Source organism: Erithacus rubecula (assembly GCF_903797595.1).
Source record: "Erithacus rubecula genome assembly, chromosome: 2".
In the NCBI taxonomy this organism is placed as follows: Eukaryota; Metazoa; Chordata; class Aves; order Passeriformes; family Muscicapidae; genus Erithacus; species Erithacus rubecula.
In genome coordinates, this window is record NC_136685.1 from 107,043,246 (window position 1) to 107,057,261 (window position 14,016).

Below are 14,016 nucleotides of genomic sequence, written 5' to 3' on the forward strand. Positions count from 1 at the left end.
AAATCTCTCAGTCCAAGAGCTGGCATCTACTGGACCAAAAAGAAAAGATTCAGGTGCTGAGTTTCTCTTTTGCAAGCAGATCTTTCTGATTTAAATATGTATAAAAGCAATTACTGAAGAAAATATGACAAATAAAGTTTTTTTTTTAGTGCTTTGGATGGAGTTAACAAATTGCTATTGCACAATAGTAACACTGCATTAATTATGTCACTATTTTCCCTTCGTGATAGATTATTGTTAGTAATTCATCACTGTAACATATTAATAGTGGTATTAGTTTTTAAACAGAACAATCATATTAGTAGCATACTTGTCATATTAGTGAAAATTAACAAAATGATGAAAAATTGCTACTAAGGCTTTGGGGCTCCAACACTGCAAGGAAATCACTTTTTTTCCCAATCCAGCAGTTTTTCAATGAGCATATATTTTCTTGCAAAGATAAAGAGACTGTTTTACAGTATTCTCTGTCCAAGCCCCAGGAGCCATTTCAAAATATTTATGCCATCCTTTTAATGCCAAATGTGTGTATTCTTTTATGGGTCTAATACTGTTATGTTCTGCCTTTTAAAAGCCTGAGTGCTGTCATTCACAACTCGTGGCATGAGGTTTGAGGCCATTAACTCCTTTTTTGTTGGGGATTGGGAGTCTGTGCTGTCTGGTGAACTTCTGGAGCACAATCCAACTGCCTTTCTAAAGGATTAAGGAACATTGCTTGCAGAGACACTTATTGTGAACTTGTCCATGTGCCTCCAACCAGTCCCTTTTAGGGTCATTTTTGAGGGAGTTTCTGTGTGTTTAGAAAGGAAGTAGCTTCAGGCCCCTCTGAGCATCCTCCTTCCCACTTATTCATCCTGGCCTTTTGCATTTCTTGCATCTTTATCTCTGCCATGGGATCTCTTGCTAATATACAAGGATGATGTATAGGTTTCTCTCTAAGAGTAACAACTTGTATTAGGGAATGGGGTTAGAGAGTGGATTTCCTGCTCCTTCTTTCATGTACATCTGGTGTCTCAGAATCAGAAAAAAGAAAAAAACATTGATCAAACCCTAAGGATCCAGTCTGGAACTGGAGCCAGTGGTTTTGTCTACTGCTTTGTGAAACCACGAGAAAAATCTTCAACCTCGTGGTGTTTAGAAGGCAGCAAAACACATTTTCCCCATTTATGCATCTTCTTTGGGTTAGCTGTTTTATACTAAGCTGCTATACTAAGTTTCTTTGGCTTAAATCTGCTAATTTAATGGAAGACATGAATAGATTTCATTTGATTAACAACAGAATGTCACACTGGGAAAATAAGTATTTATGAACAAGCAATAAGCCACCTTTTATTCAATAATCACTTGAACCCAGTCAGTCAAATGCAGATGAAATTATATATTTCTTGAGTTTTCAGAATGACCATAAAGATGGCATTATATTCTTGTCTCTGGGCAAAATTGCTTTCTTTGACCACTGATTCATCAGTGAAAGTATTTTGGAGATTTAGAAGCACAATCAGAACCAGAATTCCCAATATCTTTTCAACAATCCTTGGTCTATTTTTTGCTAAAACATCTCTAGACAAAAATCCATATTGCCACAAGCTGGAACCATCCTAGGGAAGTCAGACCACTGAAAAAGCCTGCACCAACCACAGATGTGTCCTACACATACTACAGGGTTAATAACAATGCCCTCATTGCAAAGATTAATTAATGCTTATAAACAGCTTTTTTTCTCAAAACTGCTGTTGGATTAGCCAGGCCACAGCATCTGTGTGAGCAAAAGTATGTGCAGCTGTTACACCTGGGCTGTGCTTGGCAGAAAAAAGCTCCTCAGGAAACATGCACAGTGACACTGGGACCAGCTTTACAGTGACCCCAAGTCCATACCCAATGACCATGTGCCCTGAAAGCCTCCCAGCCTCTCCCATGGCAGCAGGTCTGTGTAGGGTTGGAGGTGCTGCTGGGCTCCCAGCTCTCAGCTGGGAGTGGCCCCTGTCCCCACCTCTCCCACCTTTCCCACTCCAGGCAGACACAGCACAGCTCACACAGGGGCCACAGTGTCAGCCTGTGCCAGCCCAGCACCCCTGCTCTGCAGTTCCCTTCCTTGGAAACTCAGCTTTTCTCTGTGTTTTCCTAGCAGCTGAAAAACCATGGGGAGAAGCAAGTGGCATAGGGGACCTCCCCTTGGTCTGTGAGTAACAACAGAGAAGTAAAGTTGGTATTCTAGTATCCCTCCTCTGAAATTTAATTTCCAAAGCATTTCTAAGGTCTTAAGGTGCTGTGCAGACGATGGCTGCAAGCAGCTGTGCACTTCCAAATGAAAATCTCCTCAGTGATGTTTATAAAGTTGTGCATGTTTTGTGGCAGTGATTTTAATACAAAACATTACAGTGACATCCAATATACACGTAACATGCATTTGACTGACATGGGCATTTTTTATACATTGATGTGACATATGCCAAGCATAACAACAGCTCTGACTGACAACACAGCAAAAAAGGACTTGTGTTATCCATGCTCAAGTCAGAATGTTTCCAATCCTTCCCTATTTAGTGGTAGTAATTGTGCTACATATAAGAGAAGATATTTTTGGAGTAATACAGTATTGGAAATTGGCCCAAGTGGCACGTAAGTCCATGGCAGAAAGAGCAAGAGGTCTTTTTAGTCTCTGAGCATTTAGAAAAGATAACATAACTAGGGCTCCAGTGAATTGGAGTTGTCAAAATTCACACCTAAGAGAAAGGGGGTGTTGGGCCTGTTGCCAGGAAACAGCATCTGGTATCACATTTCTAACAGGATGCATGCATATGAATGCAAGTGGGAGCTGCAGCATGATAAATCTATCCCAGAAATTGCACCTCGTCACGTCTGCGTTGTGGCACCCGCCCATACAGACTTCCTTGCCCTCATTCCCTAACAATACTTCATTCAGCAGCCAGAGTTACTCAGGCAGGTCATCTGCAGGGCCAGTTACAGATTCACCTTCTGTGTGGCTGGTGCCACAGGCTGTGTGCTTAGCCTGAAAGCAAGCCTGCCTGCTCTTTGTGTGGGTATTATATTATATTATATTATATTATATTATATTATATTATATTATATTATATTATATTATATTAATTATCTAACTTGCTCCCTGGCTCAGTTCTGAGGCCACATTTGGACACAATTTGTGTGGACAGGACTGCATGAAGTTTCCCTCCCACCATTCTCCAGTCCTCCAGCACCATCCCATCTTCAAGGTTCTCTATGCCCCAATGCCACTCTCCATGGTACAGAACAAACTCTCACAGTGTTTCAGTTCCTGAGAGCACAGACACAGACCAGAATAATTCTGTTGTGTGGACATGGGGACAAGACACAGAGCTCAGAGACCCAAGTGATCAGTGTGATCTTGGCCAGCTGATCCACCCTGCCCTGACAACAGAAGATGTATCTGGGCCTTGCTTTATTCCAGGAAGAGAGATATAGACCTAGGAGACTGAAGAGAACAGAAGTGATCAGTTTGGTAATAGAGGTTAGAAATATTCATCTAACTTTTCCAAGATTATGGAGTTTCTTTGGAGGACAGAAATCTCTAAATATATTGAGGCAAAGCCAGGCAAAATCCTGATTGGAAATTCTGGTCTCTGGGCAGTCTCCCAGTGATGGTCTGAGCAGACATGCGAGGAATATCTGGTGTCCTGACAAAGTTCCCAGGACTTTAAAACAGTTTTATGATGTGATATTGGTATTGTAATAATCAATATTGAATGGACACTATGTTACTAAGCTTTCATAGGTTTACAGACTCACAAATACTTGGAACTTCATCAAATTATGGAACATACTTACTTAAAAAGTAAAACTTGAATAAATAACAGAGTCTTGTTCTGGGCACCCAGTCTATATCACCTCAGCACAGTTTCGACAGACCTCTTTTTTAAACAGCATTTCTGTTCACTCTCAGAATAGACCATAATGCAGGAAATTAAGATTTGTTCTTTATTGGGTTGTTTGGGGTTTTTTTCATTGATTCCCAGCAATATTTATCTTCATTCTAAAGTTTAAGTGATTTCATACTTCTTAGATATGGAAATTGTTGAAACTAAAACTACCTTACAATATTAAAATTGAGAAAGACAAGGAGATTTAGGAACTGGCAATGTAAAGACCCTTTCCTGAAAAGGTAAGAATTTCTTTTCTAAAAACACTGTCCCTCTTACTTCCCCACTTAGGAGAATGACTGTTGAACAGTAAAATCTGGTCATGTGGAGTTTTAGTTGCCCAGGCAGGTGTTGGTCCAGGGTAACAGAGAGGAAAAGTTGGATAAGGAAGAAACACAATAAGTTAATATTCTCACAAATTATTTATCCCCTTGTGTTTAAAATGCCTTTCACTTCAGATGGCCTTTGACACTGTAACTGTTCTGTGGCTAAGTAGCTAATTCCTATTGTAGCATGTCATTCCTGTGTCTCTGTATGACTCATATTTATTTTTAAGCAAGGCCTTGGCAGACCCATTACTTTTATTTATGGTTTTATTGCTAATTTTAATCACATTAACCTTGTATATTTGTAATCTCTTAAACTGTGCTTTGTAATAAAGCACTCAGCTGCTCTTGGGCAGCAGGTTTTACAGACACATTTTCTGAAGAGACAATTAATCATATACTATGATTATTCCCATCACACCTAAAATCAGGTTGTTTTTTTTTTTTATGAGTTTATTTACATGACTGTTAACAGAAAAGTTCTTTTCAAATTAAAGGATTTTTGAGTGGAGAATCATTGATTTGTGTTAGAATCTGTCCGTGACTGAGCAGGACACTATTGCTTGGTCACTGTGTTTAGGATTCAGTGCTATAAAGGCTGATTTATTTGAATGCTATTTCTGGATTGTTCAGTACATTCTAGGATCAACTCTCTTACAGGAAGATTCCTAACACTGATTTGAGAATGCACTTCATATAAACACCTGAAAGGGGATTTTAGTATAGAATTTACATCTTCAGTGCCATTCACAAAGATGTTGTCACATGCCAGTTAATTGTAACTGCTAAATATTCTCTTTATTCTTCATATTTACTCACAAGAAACTTCTGCAGATACAGATATCAAGGATCTCATATCAGCTGAAGAAATTTGCTAGGTTTTCAATAGCAAGTATGCAAAATAACAGCTGTATTGCAATTAGGGAAAAAAAAAGTCTAATGTTCAGTTTTCATAATGCATTTAATAAAATATTTGGAAGCAATTAGTAATTGATAGGTTTTTAATATACTGCTTTCTTGGCAATTGTCAGCAACAATCCGTATCACTTACTAGGAAGAAGCATGGCAACTAATTTTTAGTGCACATGAAAATTGCAAATTAGAATAGGGAGCATATCCAGAAGTTCTATGTTATGGTGAGTAAATAAATTTCCTTGTAGGCATGTTAAATGAAAACAATAGTGGAGTGAAATTATTGTATCTTATTCCACACAGTTGTTTTCATATGCTGTTGTGATTTTTTTAAATTGTGCCCACAACAATATTAGTTATCAAGAGCCTTTTAATTAATTAGAATAATTTAAGTTAATCACTAACACTTTCTTCTTTAAATCAGCTTTGCATGTCTGTTGCTTTAAATTTTCTGAGGAATGAGTTTGGATGGGCAAACCACAGTTCTAGACTTTTTTTCCAGATTTTCCCTGTGCTTTGTGTTATTTTGTTTGGTTCTGTCTCGCAGAGGTTACAAAGAGCTTTAAATTTCAGAGGGATAGAAATGCTAAGAAGAAACATTATCCCAAAGTGGGTAAGGCTGTGTGCTACATTCCACAGCCTTCCTCAGCTCTCATATCAGCATAATAAAAGTATATGGGCCTGCTAAGATTTTAGATCAATGTGGTGTTCATGAAAATGAGAGATTAACAAAAACATGGCATAGTGACCCCTCAAATCAACATCATGTTTGAGGAAGTTTTATTGTGCCTTGTGTATCTTCTCTAAAAATGTAAATTAGCTGGAGATGTGTGAAAACAGAAAAATCTGCTGGGGAATGGGTTGCAAGAGGCCACAAATAAAAGCAAGCTTTATCATTGCAATCAATTACCTTGATTTCTTTTGGAAAAGCAGTACATGTGCAAAAAAATTTAGTTCTCCAAAGAAACTTCTTAGTCTTTGTAAACAAAAATTGCCTTTGGATAATGCTTCACTTGAATTGTTGGTACAAGTTTGGAATTGAGAACTTAAGTCTCTGGTTTACTTGAAGAGACGTCTTTTTGTTTTAAATTTGCCCAATCCTTAAGTTCAGATCACTCTTAAAACTCAAATGTGATCTTATTTGTGAAAATCAATTAATACTAAAACCAATGTGCATGTAAAGAGAACTTTTTGAGTCTCTGTTGCACAAGAGAAATACAAGAGCTAAAGACCTAGAATCTCTAGCTGAGTTCCAGGCTGTCTAACACCAGGGAGGGGCCATGTATTAACCAGTGGAAAATACAAACTGGGAAGGGTCTGTCTACAACTTGGGCTTTTGCAGTCTGAAATGCAGAGGGTTATTTAAAGTCTCACACACAGCTCTCAGAGAACTTCTGTCTCTTTGCATAAGATGCTATTAGATAATTTTTGCTGCACAAAAAATTGCACATCATGTAGAAAATCATTATAGTTGTGATGCCTGTCCAAATGGAGACTCACTAAGCAATGAGAGTTAATTTTGTGTATAACTTCTGGGAGGGTTTGGCTTTTATGTTTGGAAAATCTACTTATTCTAACCCCTGTGTCCTATCAGACACTTAATCAAAAGTAGTCACATTTCCAGCCACAGACTACACCCAGCACACCACAAACACTGTCTTATGGTTGATTCTGACAAACAAATTCAGTCACTTGGAAAAAAGCATTTGGGAGGGTGGAAAACTTTCTGGATGGCAAAGAATTATTTAGGTTAGTCAGCACTACAGAGCACTGCAGAGATGTTCAATGAGACCTAATAAGCTGCACAATGGCAGCCAAATTCAGCATTGACAAATATGAAAATACACATATTGGAAGGAACAGATTGAATTGCTCATGCACATTGCTGGCTTCTAAATTAACTGTAACAACTTGGGAAAAGGACCTGAGGGTCACTGCGGGCAGCTCAATTAAACATCTGATCAATGAGCAGTGGAGGTTAAAAAAGCAAACAAAATGTGAGAATGTAAAAAGAATGGGATGGAAAACAATTACAATATTGTAATTCTGCAATTATATACATTGTTGGCACACTCTCCCCAAATACAATACTCATTTCATAGTCATGCCATCCTAAAATATGTAGAGGAAATAGAAGAAGCCCAAAGTTAGGCAAGAGAAGGGAACAGAAACAAGGAGAAACCTCCATATTAAGAGAGATTTAAAAGATGAGAAGTGTTCAGTTGGAAGAGGAAATTAATAAGTGGGGACATGATAGAGACATATAAAATAATTAATGGTATGGAGAAGGTCAATTGAATGCTCCTATTTACTCTTCCCCATAATATAAGAACAAAGTGACATCCATTAAATTGAAAAGAAACAAATTTAAAACTGATAAAAAGAAATACTTTTTTTTACACAATGCATAATTAGCCTGTTGAACTCACTGCAACAAGCTATCATTATGCCCAAGAGCTTAGTAGGATTCAAAAAGGATTATACACTTATTTGGATAATGAGATCGCCCAGGGATACCTTAGATAGGATAAAAATGGTTGGGGGTGGAGATGTATGAACCCTCATGCTTCAGGGCATAAACCAATCATTAGCTGTCTGGGATTAGGAAGAAACTTCCCCTATGAGCAAATTATTCAATAATTGTCCATTGTGGGTTTTCTTACAAATTCCACTGAAGCATCTGGTCCTGGCCACTCACTGTAGAGACAGAGCACTGGACCGCCGATATGATCCAGTGTGGAATTTCCATTTCCCAGACTGCCATGTGTGTTTGCCATGGGAAAGCCATCTCTGCACCAAAAGGGGTGGTTGCCTCTGTTTGGTGACCTGCCTGCTGCCTGGCAATTACTGTGCAGTTACCTATGTATTTATTTGTGACTCAGACAGGCCAGGTTCAGGTTCCATCTCTGGCAGAGTCCAGCTTTTCCATTTGCAATGCAGCACACCCGGCTTGCGCGGAGCTGTCTGATGCCGACATGTGAGAGCGTTTTATCCTTCAAAGTTCTGCAAAGCCTTTTGTGAGATTCCCTGATAGCCAAAGAGCATGTGATTCCACTGAAGTGTTATTATCTCTATTTTGTTTTTATTTTGCACCTTTTGATAGTTCACTTGACAGACTTTTCTCCTTTTCTCACTCACTCCACAAGTGGGAAATACACCCTGAAACAATGTCTTAAGGAAGCAGTATTCCAGTCTTCTATTGCACTAGCCTTATAACAATCCAGGTTAGATTATCCAGGGAAGGAACCTAAATTTACCCATCCTGGAAAATCGGTCAGATACTCAGTTACTTCCTGGGGGTACTTTGCCTGTAGCAAAGACAAGTCAACCTGCCAATTTTTCCTACTGTGTAACATATTAAAAATGAGATGCCATTGAGATACTTTTGCATCTATTATCACTTTATGGTTTGTTCTCTGCCATTTACCCTGTTTTTAATTCATTCACTGCATCTTATGATCAAGTTTTACTATTACTATCTAGTTTTACTATTTTACTATTACCATCTAGGGTTTTTTACTATCACTTTTTTTTTTTCTACTATTACAATCTACTATTTTACTATTACTATATAGTTTTACTATTACTGTTATTTACTATCAAGTTTTACTGTACCATTTTACCACATAAAATGCTGCAACAAAGAGAGTGTCAGATGAAGACGGAATTTCTGCATTAAACCATGTGTGTACATGATGCAGAACCAGTGTCATCATTCTGGAATATCCCTTTCTCACATTTGGGACTTACCCACCAACTGCTGAAAATCTCATCTACACACCTATTTCCCTATGAGTAGTGCTGATAAAAATCCAGTGGGGTCAAATAGTCACTAAATCCAATCTAAGTTGCCTTGTTTAATTGTCAGGATTCATTGTAAGTTTTCATGGTACTGTGATCTGACAGTATTGAAAACAAAAGGATAAAAATGCCTAAAGATAAGCTGTTTGTGGAGAAAGGAGTCAACAGTGGAGAAAGTAAAGCAAGGTAGATTAATCTGAGAGAGTAAATTCTTAAAGTCAACAGAAAAACAACTTTAAAACATGTAATTGTTTCATTATGCTGCACAAAAATCATCCTTAAACCACACAATTATAAAACTATGTTCCACACAAGGACGATGTAAATATATTTAAATCCAGTTTATGGAAAACAGACAGAAAGAGTGCTTGTAATGGTCAAATAGCTTTTATGTTTTAAACCCAACAGCATGGCATAAAGATTTGTAAGCTTGCTTAGAGTTTGGAAAATTTGGAATAAGGTTTTCATACAGCAAAAATTGTTTCCCTCATATGTAATGTATTACTCTGCAGTATTTGTATGTGTGTTTTAATGATACATTTGCCTTAAATAATAATAGCAACCAATCTGATTCTGAAACTGTAAGAGCCCTTAGGAGATATATCCCATGTTTATCAATCTACAAGTAGCAGATGCAATTTCAGATGGAATATAAGGGAGAAAATGAATGATGAAGCTAAGTGCAAGGATCAGCACTTCTAGAAAGCCTCATGAATAATGACAACTAAGTTGGAAGCATAGCTTTAGAAAAGTATATCCAGGGAGACCAGCTGGACTGAGTTAACAAATACTTGACAAGAAACTTTCTAAGTCTTTGGGTTGAATTCAGCTGTAATTAGCAGTGACCAAGAGGAGTTGCTATCCAACAACTCTGTCTGTGGCCCAGATTATGTGAGTTTTCTGGGTTTGATCCAATTCCTGTCTCCCCAGTGTTCACACTGCAGGAATTACCATTGGAGTGATCCAGGTTAGCATCCTTGCTGGAAGTCTCACACAGGGAATGAACTGTGCTGGCAGCCCCACATGGGTTCCTCTGGGTCATGGTGGCAGCTCTGCAGAAGTGAGCAGAGTTCCTGCCCATGCTCTATCACTTACAGATAAAGAGAGGTCATCATCCTCCAGGGATGGCAGTCAGAGCCTTTTCTCAGCCTAGATTTCCCATTTACAACTGGGATTCCTGGCTCCTAAAAGCCATGGACTGTTGGAGGGCTTCAGGTATTCACAGCAGCAAAGTATTAGAGAAATAATGGCAATATAGAATAAGAAAATATTTCCTATCTCTTTCCTTGAAAAAGGCTTTGTGACACTGTTGAACAGCCTTTGTTGCAATTGTTGAAGTCAAAGAGGTTTCTGCTGTGAAAGTCTCAGGTCTGTGCCTGTCATGGGGCACAAATGATCCTGGTATTGAAACCATCTTTACAGCAAGGATGTGAAGTAATTGAAGGTCACTACAGTGTAGTTTCAGAGCAATGTTTTTATAACTTCATACTTCAGATGAGTCCCTAAAGAAGTTCAGGCCCTTCTTTAATGCACAGTTGCACCAGCCCAAGCCACTGATTCTGTGGCATTAGGAAAAGTTTTCTTGGAAGATGTTCCACCCCCTGATCAACACTCATGGGGGCCTGAGAGCTCTCCTATGATTGCTGAGGATCAGGGCCATTGTGGTGCTGGATTTTAGATTCTTCCCTAAAAACTACAATTAAAGGTATTAGAATAGATATAGAAAGAAAATCTCATGTAAGGGACCTGAAAATGCACTGTATAAGACTCTATTAAGAAAGTAGTCACATAAAGACTCATTGCTACAGCATATTTTCTCCATTATTTCTGCCTCATTGTATGTGAAACTATATTAGTATAATGAAGTGAGAAATAGTAGGATATTGGATATGATATTTCCTGCCTAGCAGTTTTAGAGAATTTAGCTCAAGGCAAGAGAAAATGCAGCCTTTCTGCCCTGAAGAATAAACAAAAACCTGTTACAAAAATAAAAGTGTCAGTGAGAAATCAGGTGGTGTCTCCACATGCATCAGCACAGTTCTTACCATGACTTTAGAGAGATCTGCTTAGGGTTTGCTTTGCTTTGCTTTGCTTTGGTTCAGTTTAGACACACTCAGGTTTGCTACAGATTTATGTGTATCTTTGTATTTATATACATTTGAGACGTGGAATAACCAAGCTGCCATTTATCAAACTTGCATGTTGGAGGAATGGTGCAAAGCTCCCTGCTTTAGCTCTTCAAGTCCCCTAGATCCCAATTAAGAACAAAATAGTTTATTTTCCTCCCTTTTCAGCCCCTATGCTTTATTTTTCTTATTCTCTATGTAAGATATCTGATATTCCAAAAATTGCTGTTTCTTTTCCTTCTTATCTATGTTCTCTTTGGTGTGCCATTAGTCAGTCTTCAAACATAGAATTCTTCCTCCACATGAATAGTAAATTCTTCACAGTTTTGTTTGTCAGCTATTTCACTTGCTTAAGTACATAAAGAAATCTTATGCTATCAGGGAGAGGAGGATCCAAAGCCACAGATACCAACATTTGCATTTAACAGTAGAAAAATGCAGGTCTCCAAAATACAGCAACCACATCACCAAATTACTGATAATTGAATAATTCAAGAAAATTACATTAAAAAAAAAATCAAGTTACAAAATAGCAGAGGATCAGTGCTGCTGGATGAATATTCATGGTCAGCAGTCCTGCTTCAAGGAAAGATATCTTGTGCACTCTTTTACATAAGCTATTTTTAATGTCTAGCCCTAGTAGATACTCTCTTCAGCAGATTTATTCACTTAATAGGTTTAGGTCAGAGAGTTTCAACAGCTGGTGTTGAAGAGATTTCATAACTTAGAAAGCTTAACAGTTTACCAGGTATTTGTTTAAAATGCCTCTTTTCCCTTTCGCAGGCCTTAACAATTAAATAAAAATGTATTCTCAAAACAGTGGATCTTCTACATTCCACTCCTACAGTGAAACTTTCTACATTATTAGGAAAAAGTACAATGTCCATAAAATTATACTCCTAAATTCTGCTATTCTTAAATGTAAAATGCACTGACTTTCTTCTGAATCTTGGCCTTGGCCAAGTGAAGGCCTAGAAAAAAGTGCATCCAGAAAAGCACACAGACCTAAGTAGCCCTTTGACTTGAAAGCTCAGAGTTTATATAAACAAAGATATAAAATAAATTTATGGTATTCAGAAACCAGCAAGGCAAGTAGCCCATATCAGAGGTTGAAGCGAGGTGATTTTATTCCACTTCCACACTTCTGTCTCTGGACCATGATGTCCACCCAAGCTGCTTTGTGTACCTGGACTCCTTTGAAACTGCCTGCTGATCTTTGGAAGTTCATTCTCTTTCCTTTCTTTTTGCCTTCAAAGAAAGATCCAAGAGTTGCTGGAACTGGATCTCCTTTACTTCACTTGCCTACTGCTGGATATTTACCCCCCTTACTCTGGTTCAGAGTGCTGTAGTCAGACAAGGCCAACAAGAGCTCCCATTGCATGAAACTGCAATCACTGTCATAGCTTTGGGCAACTGAAAATATATTTAAAAGGCTGTTCCTGCAGCTGGAAACCACAAAGAATAAGGAGTGCTCTTGTGAATGGCCTTTCCACTGCCATTTATTGTAGTGAAGCAACACCAAGATACCCTCATGCAAAGACTTCCCTTGAGGATGTTTTTGGAGAAAAGAAAGTTACCCTAATGAAAGGCAGCTTCCAGCCCTGCACATCAAACTTCATTAACTGACATTTAAACAGTTGCCTGTCTTTCCTATAAACTGCCATTTATTTTCACCCTGTTGCAGTTTGCTCGTGTTACGGCACAGTTAGCAGTTAGTTCACTGTTTGGATCTGTCACTTGCAGTTCCTTGGTGATTTCACAGCATGTTGCATCAAAATCCCTTTGTTTTACCTTATAGCCCAAACTAAACTACTTTTAACAAAATTTCCCAGTACAGATGCCAGTCTATTCTATTTTTCAATTGTCACCAAAGAATACTACTTCAGCAATTGCCTCCAAACTCCATGCTTTGCATATATCTCAGAAAGCAAACTTATCCTAGGGATCAGGTGATCAGTTTTCCTGGGAAAAGTGTTTCAGCCTTCAGCTAAGGCTTTCTTTTCTATCAAGAGCTCTCCTGTGAACTGAGGGGTTTTTTTTTTCTGATAACTTTTCAAATTGTTCTTTATGACATTTCTATATTTTCCTCCTAACTCAATCATCCTATCTTTGTTGCAGGGATAAGGGCTGTTATATATTCTCATGTTTGCCACAGAGCCAGCAAAGATTCATCTAAGATGTGACAACCAGCAGGCATTCTTATCTACAGAGAGGGTCATCTATTGTGCTTAAGAATATGGTGCAAATGATTGTACCAGTATATTGCTAATGTTAAATCTACATTTCCATGTAAAATTAATTTTCTCTTTTGTCTGTAGTTGCAACTTGGAACGCCTTCCTTATATGCACTATAAAATGTTAATAGCAAAATTTAGTGTGACTTTATGACTGTGGTGTCATTTTTCTCAGCTTGATCAGCTCTTTCAAATGGCATCATTATGATCAAAGTTGTTTACAGTAATAAAGCAAGAATAGTTCCAATAAAATAGTAGGTGCCTTTACAGTTAAGAGTAGCTGGCATTTAAGAACACAGCAGCTCCTCATTCTGTGGGTGCAGAATCATACAAGTTCACAATATAATAGAGTTAATGCATGTAATTACAAGATTGCCCCCCTCAGGATTTGAGGGCATGGAAAGAGACAACAGGAAATACATTATGAATCTGACAGGGGGAAAAGTAGCAAAATTACATATATATTGCCTGTGGAAGGAGAAACAACTGCATTGAAGCTTTGAAGTCTCCAAAATTGTGGATTACTCTAATGCACCTTTATTGTTCACCAGTAATTTATCACCAGTTACTGACTTCTTAGAATCAAGTGGTTACATTTAAAGGTGCGTTTATAAATATTTTACTAATGTTACAAGATTAATAGAAGCTACTTCAAAATTAAGTTATTGTAGCTATGTTTTAATGTGTGGGAACACATGTGGGT